This window comes from Rosa rugosa, chromosome 1, assembly GCF_958449725.1.
Source record: "Rosa rugosa chromosome 1, drRosRugo1.1, whole genome shotgun sequence".
NCBI lineage: Eukaryota > Viridiplantae > Streptophyta > Magnoliopsida > Rosales > Rosaceae > Rosa > Rosa rugosa.
The window spans coordinates 34,179,984-34,199,775 of NC_084820.1; the positions used below are offsets into that span (position 1 = coordinate 34,179,984).

The 19,792-nt window shown below is 38.8% G+C and overlaps 1 long non-coding RNA gene across 1 annotated transcript; it reads left to right on the top strand.

Annotated features, from left to right (window-relative positions):
* The first annotated feature begins 3,158 nt into the window (after nt 1–3,158).
* On the top strand, nt 3,159–17,888 carry LOC133735895 (uncharacterized). Its single transcript, XR_009859330.1, has 3 exons — nt 3,159–4,882; nt 5,692–6,339; nt 17,359–17,888. It is a non-coding gene; the product is annotated as an uncharacterized LOC133735895 (long non-coding RNA).
* The last annotated feature ends 1,904 nt before the right edge of the window (nt 17,889–19,792 follow it).

Sequence of the window (19,792 nt, forward strand, 5' to 3'; positions counted from 1 at the left end):
CCTTTGTTTGAATTTCGTTGGTTTGTTTTAGTTGACATTCATGATTGAACAAAGTTATTAATTCTGGAATTTTTATGATTAAATGAAATTTTCAGATTCATATTATTGTTCTTCGAGAGTTACTTATGTGGGTTTGTTTAATTAAATTTGCGTTATAGATAACTTTTGTATTTTAATCTTATGTGGTTGCAAACACTTAGGGTTTCGATATAATTGGTGCTAGGTTTAAGAATATGAAATCGACTTTTCGTTTTGTGTAAACTTGAATCAAAGTAGTAAAGGTTTTGTACAAAGATCGAATTTAATTAAAGAGAATTGCAATTAGGTGGACTTTTCCATACTAAGTTGTACACTTGAGTTGATAGCCTTTCTCTATGTGTAATGCGTTAAACATGACATGATTGACTAGCTTTCTAGGGTTTGATTGCATGTTTGATAGGATTAATCTAGGTGCTTTCGCTTAGGTTAATTAGCATTGAAAAGTAAAAAATGGGAATTCATTTGCTTTCGAATGTTTCACATGATCAACTCCTTTCTCATGACTTAGATGAACAATGTTAGGGTTTGAATCAATTTTAATCATAATTTCGGTTTTGATCTTTGTTCTCTCATTCCATTCTTATTTTTATGTTTTTGCATTTTAATTGTTTTGTTAACCTAGTTTTATTTTAGAAAAACCAAAAACAAAATCCCCCCTTTTCGTGTAAAATGTTTATAGTTGTGAATATATTTGTGAATATTATACTTTGTTTTAATTTTAATTGTTTAATTGTTTGACAATGACAGGTGTACCCTCAATCCCCGGAATAGAACGATCCCTATTTGCTTATACTACTAACGATCTTTTCAGGGTTAAATTGCGCGCTTGCAAAAAGCGTATCAATTTTTGGCGCCGTTGCCGGGGATTGAAAAATCACTTGTTAATTTTGTGAATATTTGTTTTGTATATTGTGATCGTTAAAAAAAAAAAAAAAAAAAAAAAAAAAAAAATTACTTGTTAATTGTTTGTAATTCTCGAAATTAGTTAATTAATTACTTAGGTTGATATTTATATTATTGAACACGAGTTTAATTGTAAGTTGTAAATTAAAGAAGGAATAGGTGAAGTCGTGTTTATTAATATTGGCCTAAACCCCTTATTGGTACCTAATTCAGGTCCCTTAAGGTTGAGGGCGGCTTTTATTAACATTCATTGAACTGTCTAACACACTTAGGACCTTTTACATCCAAGTAAGAATATCCTATGTGAGATGGTGTCTAGGAAGGGGACAACGTTCATAACGGGTTCTGGATCCAGAAGTGCTTACAAATGGGCGTAAACCTCAATGAGGGAGTAGCCTATGCCAAAATGGATCCTACCTCTTGTGTTCGCCCTCCCCTACCTGGCCATTTCAGTAAGGTTGCCCAACGGATGTAGGAGGGACTTTGTGTCTAGGCGACTATACTTGGGCCGCACGTCCACTTGATTTACCGCTTGGAATTAGATTTGATATCAATAATATTTATGACAAAAGAAAATGTAACAAAATGTTGTGATACACTAAGGTAAAAAAAAAAAACATTTGTGTAAATATTTTTCATGTTTTTTTTTTTTTTTTTTTTTACTCACTTGTGTACTTAACTTGTGTCTTCTGTACATTGTACTTGTTAATTATATTTGTAGTTTGTAATTCTTAGTTACTTGTTTATATACTTTATATTTCTTTGTTAATTTTAGTCACTAACTTTATTTAATGGAGGTACCGTCTGGCTGAAAGACGTTAAACTCAAGCGCTGCTTGGGAGGCAACCCAATTCAGAAGTAGCTGTGAAGGAGTCTACCTACACAGATTTGCTTTCTCTTTCCCTATTTCTTTTTATTTTTCAATTTTTCTCTTTTGTTTTTATTTTAGAATTTATTTTCATAAATGCCTTCTATCTATGCTTACTTGTTTCATTGCATGCTTATGATTGATTACATTGAGGACAATGCAATATTTAAGTGTGGGGGAAGGGATTTATACCTTTATCTTGAGTCATATATTGAAAAATATAAAAAAATCGAAAAATGTCAAAAATAAAAAATTTCGTTGCTTTTGTTTTTGTTTTGAGTCTTAGGATGCCCTTTCAACTGTCTAGGATGATTTTATATCTCTGAAATTATGGCTAAAAGAGGATCACAATATTGAGATGATTTTAAATGGTATTCTTTGGTTAATTGAGATGTATGAAAAATGTATGCATGTGTAGTGGATATGGATCTCGTGACCTTGGTACAGAATATGAGCATGTTAGGATGAGTTTTGATTCATAAAAACCCATGTGAGATATTGAGCCCATGTCCCTTTTTCTTGGAGTGAAAATGAAAAATATATATTCTTAATTTCTTGGCGATGTTTTGATGATCTCATTATTCTTTCATCTTGATTGACTGCTTGCCATAGATTAAGTTTAATGGACTAGAGAATGCTAGAATTCGCTCTTGTGCTTGTTGAGACGTGGTATCAATACATGGCCCTGATTCTGGAAGGGATAGAGGTACCTTAGGAATTACCACCATTGCCATATAAACTTGTGTCCCTATTTGTGCCCGTCGTGGGACCCCCCTAGATAAACCCCTTTGAGCCTACATTAAGCCTTTTCGTTCATCACCCTTAAATTCCTTAACCATGAACCTTAGTATAGCTACACTCTCACCCTTTGTTCTAAGAACTTAGTGGAGCTATCTTTTGAGACATACTACATGGGTTTGGCGCTAAGGATGAAGATTGAGAAGAGGTGAAAGTTCAAGTGTGGGGGTAGATTTGTCCATAAAGATATGTGAAAGCCGTGAAAAATGTAAAGAAAAAAAAAAAAATTTGTGTACGGCTAGAAAAGAAAAGAAAGAAATATTTATGGATTTTAGTCCCCCATACTTAGTGATTTTGGAGTTTGCTTTGAATTGAAGGCCCACTACAGAAAAATTTGGCCTTTGTCCATTTCACTAGAGTTCAAGGGAAGTTTACAATGAAGATTGGGCCCAACATGAAGACATTAGGCCCTCTTATATTACCTCTATGGGAAGGTGACGTTTTTACAATGCCTTGGTGGATTTCTAGAAGTCTCTCTACATCTACATGAGCTCTGCTAGGTTTTTAGGACACTTTGATGAATCCTTACCTTTCGTTTCTTTAAACCTTGAGCCTTAGCCCCATTACAACCTTTGAGAGGACCTTCTTGATCCTTAAGATGGGACATCCTTTGATGTGGAGATGAGTTACAAGAGTTGAACCTATGGCTTGGGTCCATTCGTGCAAGTAGTTGGTATCTTTCATGAGATCTTGAAAAAAATTATATTCACAAAGTGCTTTTCGTTTCTTATATATGTGAGCTATTTGATTGCCTTAAAATATGTTCTCTCACATATAATTGAGTGATTATAAGCTTTTAAGCATTGCCTTGATCTGAGAGAAGAAAGAGTGGATATACCTTGTGAGGATATGAATCATACTTGTCTGAAACTTGCTGAGCTCCACCCCATCACCATTGTTACAACCAAGTCCTACTTGTGTATGTGTGGATTATATGTTTTAATTAACTCTCGAATGCTTAAACATTGATTCTTGGTTGAGTGTTAATCTTGGTGTTGTGAAAGTAAGAGATTGCTGAGACAAAATGTTGAAGGGCAATAGAGTCATTGTTTGTGTAGAGTCTTTAAATTTTCGTTGAGTCTTAGTTGAGTCTTTGTGTGATTTCGCTAAGGGACTAGCAAAAGCTAAGTGTGGGGGAATTTGATAGGAGCATTTTAATGCTACGTTTTAACTGCTATTTCCCTACATTTCCTGCGTTATTTCCTTAATAAAACTCTGTTTAGGAAAGTTTCCATTCTTTGATTGGGAAAGTTCCTAATTGTAGAAAGTTTCCGTTTTGTAGTTTCTATTTTCCATTTTTAGAAAGTTTCCATTTTAGTTTAGGAAAGTTTCCATTTCTTATTTTAGAAAGCTTCTATTTTCAGGTCTTTGGAATAAATAAGCTGAATTGAGTTCATAAATGGAAAGAGAAGCTTCATGAAGATGACATGGCAAGGAAATGACGTGGAAAATCAGAAAATATAATGCCAAGAGGAAATCAAGGAAGAGTTTTTAAAAAGGAAAATATATTTTCCTTGGGGATTAAATTTGCCGTGTAATACTTAAGGAAAAACAAGGTGACAACATGGGAATTAAAGATGATTGATTGAGGATTTCAAGGAGAGATTTTCTTGGGAGACTTTTATGGGAAGGAAATATTGTTGGAGGAATAATTTGGTGTGATTGCCAACGTGAAAATCAGAAATAATCAAGGAGATGATGCCAAGAGAGATTCAAGGGAGAAATAAAAGGAAAGAGAAAAAGGTGGAGACCAAGAAAAGCTGAAAACGTGTCTAGGTGCATCCCTAAATTCCCTAAAGGAATACTAGCCGAAATTCATGAAGAAAATCAGAATAATTTCAAGGAAATTCGGCAATTAAATATTAGGGAGGTATTTTAGAGAATTTTGATTGGTTGGAACACATCACACGGATTACTTGGCATTCTATGATTGGTTGGACTACATCACAAAGCTTACTTGGCGAATTCTCATTGGTGGAAGCTATGTGGAAATTTGTGATTGCTTTGTGAACCGTAGCCGTGCTCCTATATATACCCACCTCTTTGACGTTGAAAAGGGTTCCACATCCCTTAGAAAAATTCAGAAAAATTATATTGTTGCCGTGAGCTTCTCTCATTTTCTCTCCATCGTCTAAAGCAAGCCACGGAGTTCAAGCAAGGCCGAAGGGAGAAGAAGGAGCCGTGACTATTCCTCCACCATCCACCATTGAAGACTTGCTTTCAAGCTTCAAGGATCACAACGAAAATCATCCATCCTCATCTTCCATCCACGGTGTAATTCGACCTCTACTTTGTAACCTTTGTTTGAATTTCGTTGGTTTGTTTTAGTTGACATTCATGATTGAACAAAGTTATTAATTCTGGAATTTTTATGATTAAATGAAATTTTCAGATTCATATTATTGTTCTTCGAGAGTTACTTATGTGGGTTTGTTTAATTAAATTTGCGTTATAGATAACTTTTGTATTTTAATCTTATGTGGTTGCAAACACTTAGGGTTTCGATATAATTGGTGCTAGGTTTAAGAATATGAAATCGACTTTTCGTTTTGTGTAAACTTGAATCAAAGTAGTAAAGGTTTTGTACAAAGATCGAATTTAATTAAAGAGAATTGCAATTAGGTGGACTTTTCCATACTAAGTTGTACACTTGAGTTGATAGCCTTTCTCTATGTGTAATGCGTTAAACATGACATGATTGACCAGCTTTCTAGGGTTTGATTGCATGTTTGATAGGATTAATCTAGGTGCTTTCGCTTAGGTTAATTAGCATTGAAAAGTAAAAAATGGGAATTCATTTGCTTTCGAATGTTTCACATGATCAACTCCTTTCTCATGACTTAGATGAACAATGTTAGGGTTTGAATCAATTTTAATCATAATTTCGGTTTTGATCTTTGTTCTCTCATTCCATTCTTATTTTTATGTTTTTGCATTTTAATTGTTTTGTTAACCTAGTTTTATTTTAGAAAAACCAAAAACAAAATCCCCCCTTTTCGTGTAAAATGTTTATAGTTGTGAATATATTTGTGAATATTATACTTTGTTTTAATTTTAATTGTTTAATTGTTTGACAATGACAGGTGTACCCTCAATCCCCGGAATAGAACGATCCCTATTTGCTTATACTACTAACGATCTTTTCAGGGTTAAATTGCGCGCTTGCAAAAAGCGTATCAACCTTCAAAAGGGAGAGTCCCAAACCAGAGACTGTAGTCCACCCTCCTCTTCTCGCCCTTTCTCTCTTTGCTGGGCACATCAGTGTGTTTTCATGCCTCGAAACTCCTAGTTAGGGACCTCCGATCAAAAAACTTTCTATAAAAAAGTTGTTCGCCTATGTCTCCTCTATCTAGCCTCCAAATTTCAGCTACATCGGAGTCGATTTGAGACCTATACACCCCTCGAAGCAGAAGCTGTTCGGAAGCGAGCCTATTCCGGATTTCTGCTTGAATTCCCTCTCTTGCTCTACCCGAATCCCTCACATCTTACTTGAGACTGATACAAACACTTGGTAAGATTCTGGAACCATCATGTTCCCCTTTCTTTCCTCAATTTTAGGCCCAATACATTCAAAACAACTCTTCCACATATTGAGAAGTTTCTGTTTCACTCTGCATGTTCGAGATGGAGCAAATTTCTTGACCTGCAACTGGGCTCGATCCAATCAGCTCCCTCAGCTCTCTTTCCTGTTGAAATCCTCAAGAGAAACTCACCTTTTTTATTAGTCTTTGGTGAGTATCATCTTTTCCATAAAACTCTATATATTTTTGGTTGTTATTACGAATTCTTGAAGATTATGAACTTGTCACTGCTATTGTTGGTATCTTGCTGCCTTAATTTTGATTTCTCATCCATTCTAATGTCTAGGGATTCTGCTAGGTCATGGCTACACCTTGAGTATTAGAATCGTATTTGGTTCAAAGGTTATTTGTTGTTTGTAGCTGTCCAAATATCATGTTTCAATGCATTATGTCATCGAGCTACAACACATGCCCATATAGTATTAGAAAGTAACTTGAGCTATAGTGTCACGCCCCGAATTTTGAATAATAAATTCAAATCCGAAACCTGAATAATTACAATTACAAAAAACCAAATCTCGAAACTTCGAGTTCATTATTACAATTCACTCTCACAATATATTATAAAGCTCAAATGAGCATAACACACCTCACAACTTACAATTGTTGTAAAACTCTAACAATTGCTCTAACCGCACGATCACCGTCCTGGTTCTCCTGTCCTGTAGGATTACCCGCTACACAATTTGAATAGTGTACCGGGAGTTGCAACAACACAAAACCCGGTAAGCTTTTTACAGCCAGTATGAGTAAACAAGAAAGAACTGTTGATTTATTAGATTTCAAGACTACCACAAACCCACGTTACTTTCTCACTCTCATATATATATATAGACACTTATGAGTTACTCTCAATTTAGCTCATAAGATCACTCACTCTCATATATATATGTAGACACTTATGAGTTACTCTCAATTTAGCTCATAAGATCCCTCACTCTCATATATATATATAGACACTTATGAGTTACTCTCAAATTCGCTCATAAGATTTCCCAACATTTGGTAGACAGACTCATATATATATATAGACCCTTATAAGGTTACCATATATATATTGACACTTATGAGTTACTCTCAATTTCACTCATAAGGTCACTCCACATTTGGCAGACAGACTAGAGCTCTAACTGAACGTAACCACTCGTCCGGCCACAGACGTGATTACGATTTAATACTATTAATAACCACCAGCCCGGTACGAGAGCGTGATTCACTAATAGATGCCATGGTCACCTCGTGACCTAGTGATCTCCACAGATCACAACAATTTATTGTTCCTCAACAATAAAACTCAACACCTCTCACAATATATTGTTTCTCAACAATAAACTCAATACCTCTCACAATATATTGTTTCTCAACAATAAACTCAATACCTCTCACAATATGTTGTTTCTCAACAATAACTCAACACAACTCCAACAATACATATTATTTCACGTAATAATATATATACAGACATTCACACAGGAATGTCTAGTAACACCAACAATAGTTCATATGATTGCAACAAAATAAAGCAATTAATTGTATTGGGTTCGTAATATGAACCACGTGAGGTTTACTCACCTCGATATTCCCGCTGCGTCTTCAATTCAACACAATACACACCGAAATCTTTCACCCAAGGGAGACCGTCAATCACCTAATCACACATGACCTTATTTTAGCCAATAACTCAAAAACATACTCAAACGACAATCCAACGGTCGGATCGAAATTAAATGATGATCCAACGGTCGGATCCTCACGGATCGCCTTTAGGATCACCCTCCAAAAATCATCACGAAGATCCGACGGTCGGATCTTCCTGAATTGTCCTTACTAACATCTTCACAAATTTATACAAAAATCCGACGGACGGATTCTCACGAATCGCCTCCCTAATCACCGTTTTGCATTTATACGAAGATCCAACGGTCGGATCTTCGCCCATGACCACACAAAGCCACTGGGACAGTCATAAGATCATCGTATCAAAACTACAAGTCCATCTGACGGTCCTAACTTCACATATCACAAATCTAACGATCGAAATCGATCGAAACTTAAAAATTCATAACTTCATCATACGATATCCAAAAATTATGAATTATATATGCAAACGATCGTATCGACACGTAGAACACAAAAATGGACAGAAACTGTCCTTGGGGTGGCCGGAGGTCGCCGGAAACCACCATCACAGTGGCGGCACCGCCACCCATCCAAAGTCAAAATTAGACAAAACTCCCAACATCAAAGTCCTTCAACTCAACTCCAATTTCACTTTTCATAACTACACCAAAGTCATATTATAAGCCAAACGAGTCGAATTTTACCTCACAACATTTTCAGATCGGATGAACCCTAGTTTCAAAAGTTCCAAAATTCGATCTCCACAGATCGAATCATTGCAAGCCGTTTTGAGGACAGCATCTACGTCTTCTGGGCTAGAAAAGCCCTCAATAATCACGAGCTAAGGTGGCCGGAGCTGGGAGAATGAAGGCCGGCGACTGGAGGTAATTTCAGCTCGGTGGCGCAACTTCCCGGACTTGTAGCAGCCTTCACCGTGCTTCCCGTGCTATATGGCTTCCACAGACGTGTAGGAGGGAGTGTGGTGAACAAAACCCACTGAAGAAATCGACCTATGGTGGCCGGAAGGTGAAGAAATCGGCCGGCGAAGGTGGTGGCTGCGTGGGGGCTCGGGCAGGAAGAGAGAAAACTGAGGGTTCAGGTTTTGGTTTTCCAAATTTTCTGTCCTTCCTTGCAATTTCCGAAAATAGAAATATATTTATACCAAAATGGAAATATCTTCAAAAATCCATAAATATTCACACGAACTCCGATTTTCGCGTTCTACATATGCACGAGTTCGTATCGACGAGCTCTACGACTTTCATGAAGGAAGTTTTCCGAAATTCCATACGTATAAAAAGTCAATTTTTGAGACGCTCCTAAATACGTACGATTTCGAAATAAAATCGTTCGAACTAATTTCACAACTTCTCCAAGCTTCGTACTCGCTCCTACTATCGTGAAATCATTTCTAAAAATCCACGGAATTTAATTTGGATTTTCCGGGGTATTACAGTCTACCCTCCTTAAAGAAATTTCGTCCCGAAATTTGAGCGTAAGTCAATTCCTCTCGATTAAGGTTGACCTAACCATAGAATCTCCATCTCTTCCAAATCTGTAGTAATCTACAGAGCCTCAGCTCTTTGTATAAAAATACATTCCTATGGCCACTAAATCCTTTCATCACAAACGTAAACTCACACGACAACTGCTCAACAACACTCCACATCACATACACAAAATCGTCACATGGATCATCTCATAGATCCTCACATAGATCTTCACATAGATCTTCACTCTGTACTGGCATACAAGCACAGTAAACACTCCCACAAAGTGTTTCGCTACTCAATTAGCATCACGGTAAATCTCCATAGTAAAACTCAAGCATGCACCTTTCTTCACAACAATAGAGATGCATCACTCAAAACAAATCATCCCCAAAAGCACGCCAATAAAATATGTCACCCAGTGACGATGACTTGGGCTTGTTCAATCCTTGGGCTAAGCATTAGGGCTGGCCAATTGGGCCGAAGAAACCGAACCATCCACATTCCGAACCGGCCCAAACCACTTTGGGTTTAACATTTGGGCCTACTATTCGGGCCGAACAATTGGGCTTACCATTTGGGCCTACCATTTGGGCCTACCATTCGGGCTTACTATTTGGGCTTACTATTTGGGCCTACCAATCGGCCCACCAACTTCCAGCTCGGCTACGGTATGAAATTGTACATACCGTGTATACGTATGCATACCGTACAGATCGTATATACGTATGCATACCGTACAACTGTATATTCGTATGCATACCGTACAGACCGTATATACGTATGTATACCGTACATACCGTATATACGTCGTATATCAAGCATATACGAGATCCAAAAATATTTGTAAGAGGTAGGGTTCGAACTCCCGACCTCAAACACGAAGGTTTTGCTCCCAACCACTGAAGCAAGAGCTGCCTTCATTAATATATGCTCACGTGTTATATTTATTATGTCATAAGCGACATAAATAAAATAACGGGGGAGGCAAGGTTCGAAACCTCAACCTGCCGCACGAAACCTTTGTCCCCCAACCACTGGAGCACAAGCTGTGCTTAATATAATGTGTACAAATTTTATACTTATTATGTCATAAACGAACATAATAAAAATAAACAAGAGGCGAGGTTCGAACCTCAGACCTCTTGTACACGAACTGTACACTCAACCACTCGAGCACGGCTGCTCACGTTATTATCCATACCAATCCTTTTATTTAAACCAACTGTTTCAACTGTTTCAACAATTCGGCCCAAAACATCCAAGACTGTTGCAGAAACCCAGCCCAACGTATCCAAAACTGTTACAGAAATCCGGCCCAACTCATCCAAAACTGTTTCAGAAACTCGGCCCATCATGTCCAAAACTGTTTCTGAAACTCGGCCCATCAGGCCTCCACCCACAGCTACAGTGATGCCTTGATCCGAGACAGGCCCAAGTACGGCCCACTTGTGTCACGGCTTATCCCTTCCGTGATTTACGGCAGTCAAATCTGCTTTCGGCTAAAGCTGTCTGCCACAGCATCTCGAGGTTCGGCCTGTCCCCTTACACGCTCTCCACGCGCCAACAACTTTTCCGGGTTTTCGGATGACTTTAATCCAACGCGTGGATTCAAATTCTGAGATCGTTCATCCAACGGTGGAGATCTGCTCACCTTGTTCTATAAATAGGTGCATTCTGGGGAAAAACTGTTCACTCCAAAAGAAAAGAAATTTTCTTCCGAGCTCAAGCCTTTCTCTCTCAACTCTTCAGCCTTTCTCTTCTCAAATCCTTTCTTCATCAATTTCAATCCTTCTCTTCTGATCTTCTCTCCCATCTAGTTGATTCAATCCCATCTTTCCTCTGAACTTTCAGATCTTCAATCTTTTCCTCCAAATCTTCAATCCTTCTTTCTCAGATCTTTTCTTCCATTTGAAGATTCGATCTCATCTTTCCTCTGAGAATCTCAGATCTCCAATCACCAGTTCAACAACTCCAATCCTTCTAACAAAATCTCCCTCAAACACTAAACCATGTATTCCTCGATTTCCACATCCTCTCACCCCATGACCCAAGAGCCACGAACTCTGCAACTAATGGAGCTCCAAACCCCGCAACAAATGGAACCACAACAACAGCAACCAACAGAGGAGGGAGGAAACACCCAAGCAGCTGGAAGTAGTGCCAACATGGATTTCTGGCGAAGCCGTACCAGGTGGATTCCTACTCCAGAACAAATAAGAATCCTCAAGGATCTTTACTATGTCAAGGGATTTAAGTGCCCAACTACAGAGCAGATTCACGAGATCTGTCTCCAGCTGAACCAGTATGGGTATGTTGAGGGTAAGAACATTTACTTTTGGTTCCAGAACGTCAGGGCTCGAGAGAAGCAGATGAATAGGTGTAATCAGGCTGCTCCAGTGCCCATGAGAACTAGTTCTCTTGGTACTGGTAGATCCATTGATCTCAATTTTGGGTCCACTGGTTCTACTGGTGCTGGTGGATCCATCGACATCAATTTTGGGCCAGCTGGTGGATCCATTGACATCAATTTTGGGTCCACTAGTTCTACTGATGATGGTAGATCCATTGATCTCAACTTTGGTTCCACCTATTCTACTGGTAATGAAGGATTTATTTACTTAAATTTTGTTTCGTATTCTTCCTCACACTTCAACACTAATACCAGTACAACTCTTTTGGCACAACAGGAGGACAAACATCCCTGCAACAACGAGGAGGAGATCACCAGGAGGTTCAAACTCTTCCTCTGTTCCCCGTGCACGGCGAGGACGTCTTTGGTAACCTGAAGGCTACTTCCGAGGAAGGTAGCGCTTTTGGTTACTATTCTGGTGGCTCAGGCGGTTACCACAGTGGCTCAAACGTTTCTCTTGAGCTCAGCCTCAACCCATCCGGAGCTGCTGACTAGGCTTAGTATAGCATAGTCCTCGTTTCCCTTTTTGTAATATAAAATCAATAAGATTGTGTGCATGTTTTCTTTTTCTTTTTTGTTTAACCACAACAACACCAAGGATCGAACCTTGGTCACTTAATACTCTTTTCAAAACCATCGAGACTCTGCTGCACACATCTTTCAAAATGATTTATCACAAACAATCATTCAAAACCTAGCAATCAATTAAGTCACACAGAGGTCAAGCTAGTATCCTCTGAGTCAAACCAAACACAATAATTTCGTTGCTAGAATTAGGGATTAATAAAGCTAAACACTTCCTGAGTTAGCTAGGAAAAACCCACATCTTTAGAGTTACACTTACAACTCTAAAAAAAATCTCGATCACTCCATCTATCAATTGCTTCAACAAGCAATATGTACCATCTTAGCATCCACTAATCGATACTGGTACCACACTCAGTATCTCACCCACGAATCACCTCACTGCTCATTTGGTGGTAAGTCAACATCTAGTGGGTCAAAATTCTGTGATTATAGCACTTCACACTAACCACGTCATAATCCATAATCTGTCCTCACAACAGTATCTGGCCTCATAAATTAGTTATACAACCCTAGCACTCCTAGAGTTGAAAACAACGTTATTACCTAAGCTCATACATCAACACAATGTCTCTTCACAGTCAATCCTATCACGAGGTCATATCAATCTTTCCATAAGTCAACCATACACAAAATCCATCATAGTAACAACGAATTATGCATTACTACTCAACAATAGTCAGTGAACCAGCACTCCACAATAATTTCCAATACCATCCGCAGATCTCAAACCACACCCCGACATTTAGCTAATATATAGTAGCTATCCTAAACACCAAACAACTGTGCATGAATGAATGCTCCATTATAACACAATTCCATCACTAAGCAACCAATAACTGCTAAGTATTCTTCAACTCAAAACATCTGCATATCCAACTAATGGAAAGTATCACAACTACTAGTCAAATACTCGTAACGACTTTAGATACAAGCATTGGTCAAACACCATGACCCCAACAACCAACGACTACAATGCACATAAGGATACTGTTTTTCGTGAAAACCATCCTCAATAACTCCACCAGAGTTTAATCCAAAGGTTCCCATTCCTCAAAGGTGATAACTCAAAGAAGCTACACAAGCTCCACTACTTCACTTACAAAGTCAACCTATGCCATGATCACTTGACATACTACCCTTATTAAAGGTAACATAAGTATCTCCCAAATTACATCACTACACTCGAACACCAATATAGTCTTGAGAATTCTGTCTCATAATCTCTCACACTCCTATCATCTTGAGTTGGTGAGATCAATTCTCTTTTCAACTATTCCTAGGGTCTCAATCTCTTTCACCATTTCAACCCAAGAATAACATCCATCACATCAACTACAGGTAGACTAGGCAACTCAACCTCTAATGCCTCCACCTCATCCTCAACTGTCTCCATAGAAAGGTCATGTCCCTACATCAGACTCGACCTCTACCTCACCAACTCATCAGAGTTAAATCCAGAGGTTCCTATTCCTCGAAGATCACAACTCGCGGAAACTAAACTTATTCTAATACGAACTTAGTAGACAACTCTACCGTCCTACGGACTTACACGTTGTCTAGACCCCATACTAAGACATACCCAATGATTTTACCAGTACCGAAGAGTATATGATGGGGATCCGCTGCAGACGGGCCATCACTCGGGAGGTACTGATTATCACCAAATATGTACCTTACGCTCTGATACCAAACTGTCACGCCCCGAATTTTGAATAATAAATTCAAATCCGAAACCTGAATAATTACAATTACAAAAAACCAAATCTCGAAACTTCGAGTTCATTATTACAATTCACTCTCACAATATATTATAAAGCTCAAATGAGCATAACACACCTCACAACTTACAATTGTTGTAAAACTCTAACAATTGCTCTAACCGCACGATCACCGTCCTGGTTCTCCTGTCCTGTAGGATTACCCGCTACACAATTTGAATAGTGTACCGGGAGTTGCAACAACACAAAACCCGGTAAGCTTTTTACAGCCAGTATGAGTAAACAAGAAAGAACTGTTGATTTATTAGATTTCAAGACTACCACAAACCCACGTTACTTTCTCACTCTCATATATATATATAGACACTTATGAGTTACTCTCAATTTAGCTCATAAGATCACTCACTCTCATATATATATGTAGACACTTATGAGTTACTCTCAATTTAGCTCATAAGATCCCTCACTCTCATATATATATATAGACACTTATGAGTTACTCTCAAATTCGCTCATAAGATTTCCCAACATTTGGTAGACAGACTCATATATATATATAGACCCTTATGAGTTACTCTCAATTTCCCTCATAAGGTTACCATATATATATTGACACTTATGAGTTACTCTCAATTTCACTCATAAGGTCACTCCACATTTGGCAGACAGACTAGAGCTCTAACTGAACGTAACCACTCGTCCGGCCACAGACGTGATTACGATTTAATACTATTAATAACCACCAGCCCGGTACGAGAGCGTGATTCACTAATAGATGCCATGGTCACCTCGTGACCTAGTGATCTCCACAGATCACAACAATTTATTGTTCCTCAACAATAAAACTCAACACCTCTCACAATATATTGTTTCTCAACAATAAACTCAATACCTCTCACAATATATTGTTTCTCAACAATAAACTCAATACCTCTCACAATATGTTGTTTCTCAACAATAACTCAACACAACTCCAACAATACATATTATTTCACGTAATAATATATATACAGACATTCACACAGGAATGTCTAGTAACACCAACAATAGTTCATATGATTGCAACAAAATAAAGCAATTAATTGTATTGGGTTCGTAATATGAACCACGTGAGGTTTACTCACCTCGATATTCCCGCTGCGTCTTCAATTCAACACAATACACACCGAAATCTTTCACCCAAGGGAGACCGTCAATCACCTAATCACACATGACCTTATTTTAGCCAATAACTCAAAAACATACTCAAACGACAATCCAACGGTCGGATCGAAATTAAATGATGATCCAACGGTCGGATCCTCACGGATCGCCTTTAGGATCACCCTCCAAAAATCATCACGAAGATCCGACGGTCGGATCTTCCTGAATTGTCCTTACTAACATCTTCACAAATTTATACAAAAATCCGACGGACGGATTCTCACGAATCGCCTCCCTAATCACCGTTTTGCATTTATACGAAGATCCAACGGTCGGATCTTCGCCCATGACCACACAAAGCCACTGGGACAGTCATAAGATCATCGTATCAAAACTACAAGTCCATCTGACGGTCCTAACTTCACATATCACAAATCTAACGATCGAAATCGATCGAAACTTAAAAATTCATAACTTCATCATACGATATCCAAAAATTATGAATTATATATGCAAACGATCGTATCGACACGTAGAACACAAAAATGGACAGAAACTGTCCTTGGGGTGGCCGGAGGTCGCCGGAAACCACCATCACAGTGGCGGCACCGCCACCCATCCAAAGTCAAAATTAGACAAAACTCCCAACATCAAAGTCCTTCAACTCAACTCCAATTTCACTTTTCATAACTACACCAAAGTCATATTATAAGCCAAACGAGTCGAATTTTACCTCACAACATTTTCAGATCGGATGAACCCTAGTTTCAAAAGTTCCAAAATTCGATCTCCACAGATCGAATCATTGCAAGCCGTTTTGAGGACAGCATCTACGTCTTCTGGGCTAGAAAAGCCCTCAATAATCACGAGCTAAGGTGGCCGGAGCTGGGAGAATGAAGGCCGGCGACTGGAGGTAATTTCAGCTCGGTGGCGCAACTTCCCGGACTTGTAGCAGCCTTCACCGTGCTTCCCGTGCTATATGGCTTCCACAGACGTGTAGGAGGGAGTGTGGTGAACAAAACCCACTGAAGAAATCGACCTATGGTGGCCGGAAGGTGAAGAAATCGGCCGGCGAAGGTGGTGGCTGCGTGGGGGCTCGGGCAGGAAGAGAGAAAACTGAGGGTTCAGGTTTTGGTTTTCCAAATTTTCTGTCCTTCCTTGCAATTTCCGAAAATAGAAATATATTTATACCAAAATGGAAATATCTTCAAAAATCCATAAATATTCACACGAACTCCGATTTTCGCGTTCTACATATGCACGAGTTCGTATCGACGAGCTCTACGACTTTCATGAAGGAAGTTTTCCGAAATTCCATACGTATAAAAAGTCAATTTTTGAGACGCTCCTAAATACGTACGATTTCGAAATAAAATCGTTCGAACTAATTTCACAACTTCTCCAAGCTTCGTACTCGCTCCTACTATCGTGAAATCATTTCTAAAAATCCACGGAATTTAATTTGGATTTTCCGGGGTATTACATATAGATCATTAGGAGCTTTAGACATGCCTCTTAAGTGTGATGGGTTAGCTTCGACTGGCCATATTGGGTACCAAAAGAACTTTGAGCAAAAGAGCAACTTTCTGCAGTTTTTCACTTTTCGGTACATTCTGACCCAGTTGCATTTATTCCAAAACTGGTGCTATACCCCTCGGAATTTGGGATCCGTTTCTTCTAGAGAAATATATTAGACACATAGATGAACATTCCGAATTTTGAATTACCTCAAAAGAATTTTTCTAGAATTAGTTATGAATTTTTTAAAAACGTGTATAGAAGCTGGTATTTCTGGAAAGAATCTGCACATTGTTTTACTTTAGCCTTTAAAACCTTTACTCTTTGTTTGGTTTCACTTGAAATTCAATAACCATTTCGTTCTTACTGAGTAGGTTGTTAAACCATCTACTTTCCAAAATTTTCCAAGAATTACCTCAAGTATTTTGGACACTCTTCCTTGGCCCTTAACAGTTCCTACTTAAACTCTGTTTCCAGCTTTTGACAATTTGTCTTCTAAAGGTGTTTTTGCCACTTTTTACTGAAAAACCAACTCTCCCTTAGTACCCAAATGGTCTGGTTATTAGTTAGTAATTAGGTTAAAGGAAAGGTTTTCTTCGGAGAGTATTGAGAGTGAATAGCTAGCCTAGTTTATCGTGATTAATGTCACTTATTTGGTCTAGGCTTGATATCTTGGTAGGATCTTGTGAAGTGGTGGTTGCTACAAGGTTGCATTGAGGCCAAGTGCTGCAAGAGAAAGCTCGAGTTCCAGGTAGGGGATGCCTTTAACTCTATCTCTGCTTTTCTTGCATATACTATGTTTTATATGAGGCCTCTTGCATGATTTTTAGAAATTATCTGTTTTACAATTGAAATGGTTTGCGTGGATTGGATTGATGTGTTGGCAATTGATGGGGATGTAAGGAGAGGTCAGTTCCTCCTTGAGCCACCGGTGGTGGGCAGTGTGCACCATGCCCTTGTTATTGAATTACCCCCTTTGTCTCTAGCCTTGTGATTATTGAATTCCGAAAAGTGATTGGCTAGATGGACGGTTATGATGAAAGTTGTGGAAGATCAATTGTCGTGGGATTGTAGTTACGTGGTGACGATCACGTGGAATCGCAAATCGGTTTTTATCTATTACTTTTTCTCAAAACGATAACTCATATGTTTAAACTTAGATATGGGGGGCGGGCATGGGCAATGACTGGATGTAGGAGCCTAACCCCTACTTTAGTTTGTTTTGCAGGCTGTTGTTGTCAAAGCTTGGGTATGGAGGATAATCCTTGGAGGCCAAAATTTGTTTTGTTTAAAGTTTATTTTATTTGGCTTGTTTAATTTCGTTAAATTTTTGTAATGTTATGTATGGTTGATGATGTGTGTGTGATTGCTTACCACCAAAGTGGAACCCTAGGGTTAGAACCTCCATTTGATTTTAGGTCCTAGTGGGCTAGACCTAGAAGACTCACGTAAATTACCATTCAATGAACCTAATGTAAACTTGGGCTAAGAACAAAAAAATGACGTAGGTTCTAAACTCAACACAACACCACCTTCCTCTCCTCTTCCTCGCCTAGTTTGTAATCTTGTGATTACAAGCCAAGCCCACTATACAAGCCCAAAAAATTTCGGGCTTATAGATTTCTTGTTTTCCAACCTAAAGGCCTTGTCTCTTTGAGGAATTCTAGGTCCAAAACACTTACTCCAAGTGTTGCGGGTGTAGGGTTCCTTGGGGAGGCGGCGCTGTGGTAATCCGGTCTCTGGGTCACCACATGACTGACTGCAATGCTAGTATCACTCCTTGCCTTCCCTATTCTAAATTACTTCGTGATGATGGTGCTCCATTTACCGATGTCAAGACTTACAGGAGTATTGTTGGTTGCTTACAATACCTCACATTTACAAGGCCTGACATTGCCTACAGTGTCAACTCAGTTTGTCAATTCATGCAAGCTCCTACTGATGTTCATTTTCTTGCTGTGAAACACATCCTCCGTTATGTTAAAGGCACTTTGAACATAAGTATTACATTCCGGGAAGCTCCTCTTGAGTTGAGAGCTTACACTGACTCTGATTGGGCTGGGAACCCTAATGATAGAAGGAGCACTACAGGGCCATCTTCCTTGGCAACTGCCCTGTATCTTGGTGTTCACGCAAACAAACCTCAGTCTCTCGTTCTTCCACTGAAGCAGAATATAGAGCAATGGCTGACACTACTTCTGAGGTACTTTGGCTTCGACACTTGTTGAATGACTTGCATGTTCCACTGCCTTCTGCTCCTACACTTCATTGTGACAATGTTTCTGCTCTAGCTCTTGCCTCTAATCCCATTCACAACTCCAAAGTTAAGCATGTCGAAGTTGATATCAACTTCACTCATGAGAAAGTTGCTCGAGGAGAACTTGCCTTGCAATTTGTTCCATCACTTCAACAACTTGCAGACATCCTCACAAAAGGACTTGACTCGCCTCAGTTCAAATATCTCTGTTGCAATCTTATGGTTGGTTCCCACCATAAGCTTGAGAGGGGCTGTAGGAATCAACAGAATCAACAGGTCAAGGTCAACGATGAAGTCAAGGTCAATAGTCAAGCCAAGCTCATTTCATATGAATCCACGTGTAGAGCTCAACCTTGTCTAGCAGGAAATGTCTGTTAGGACAATTGCTGACAATTAGTTGTTCTGTTAGTAATTAGTTACAATTAGTGGTAATTAGTTATAGTCTCTTCTACATATAGTGTATGTAATTAGCAGTGTAAATCATTACGTCAATCACACAATAACAAACATCATCTTCATCTTTCTTTCTCTGCTACTCCTTCTTCTTCTTCTTCTTCTTCTTCTTCCTCCAAACCATAGATTTCAGCAAACATGACTATTAACAAAAAAAAGAATTTCAAAACCATGAAGAAGAAAGATTACCAGGAGCTATAGGCATTCCGAGAGGATATCTTTGGTGGAAACTCTTGTAGACGTCGACGGTGCCAAAGTACGGCTAAAATATCGTAGGAACCCTGGATTTGATCCTCCCCTCCATCATCTTTGACCTTTTGTTCATCAATTTGGTGGAGAAATTGTCTGGGTAAACCAAGGTTCTAAAAAACGGCCTAGGCGGCCGACTAGGCAGCGCCTAGGC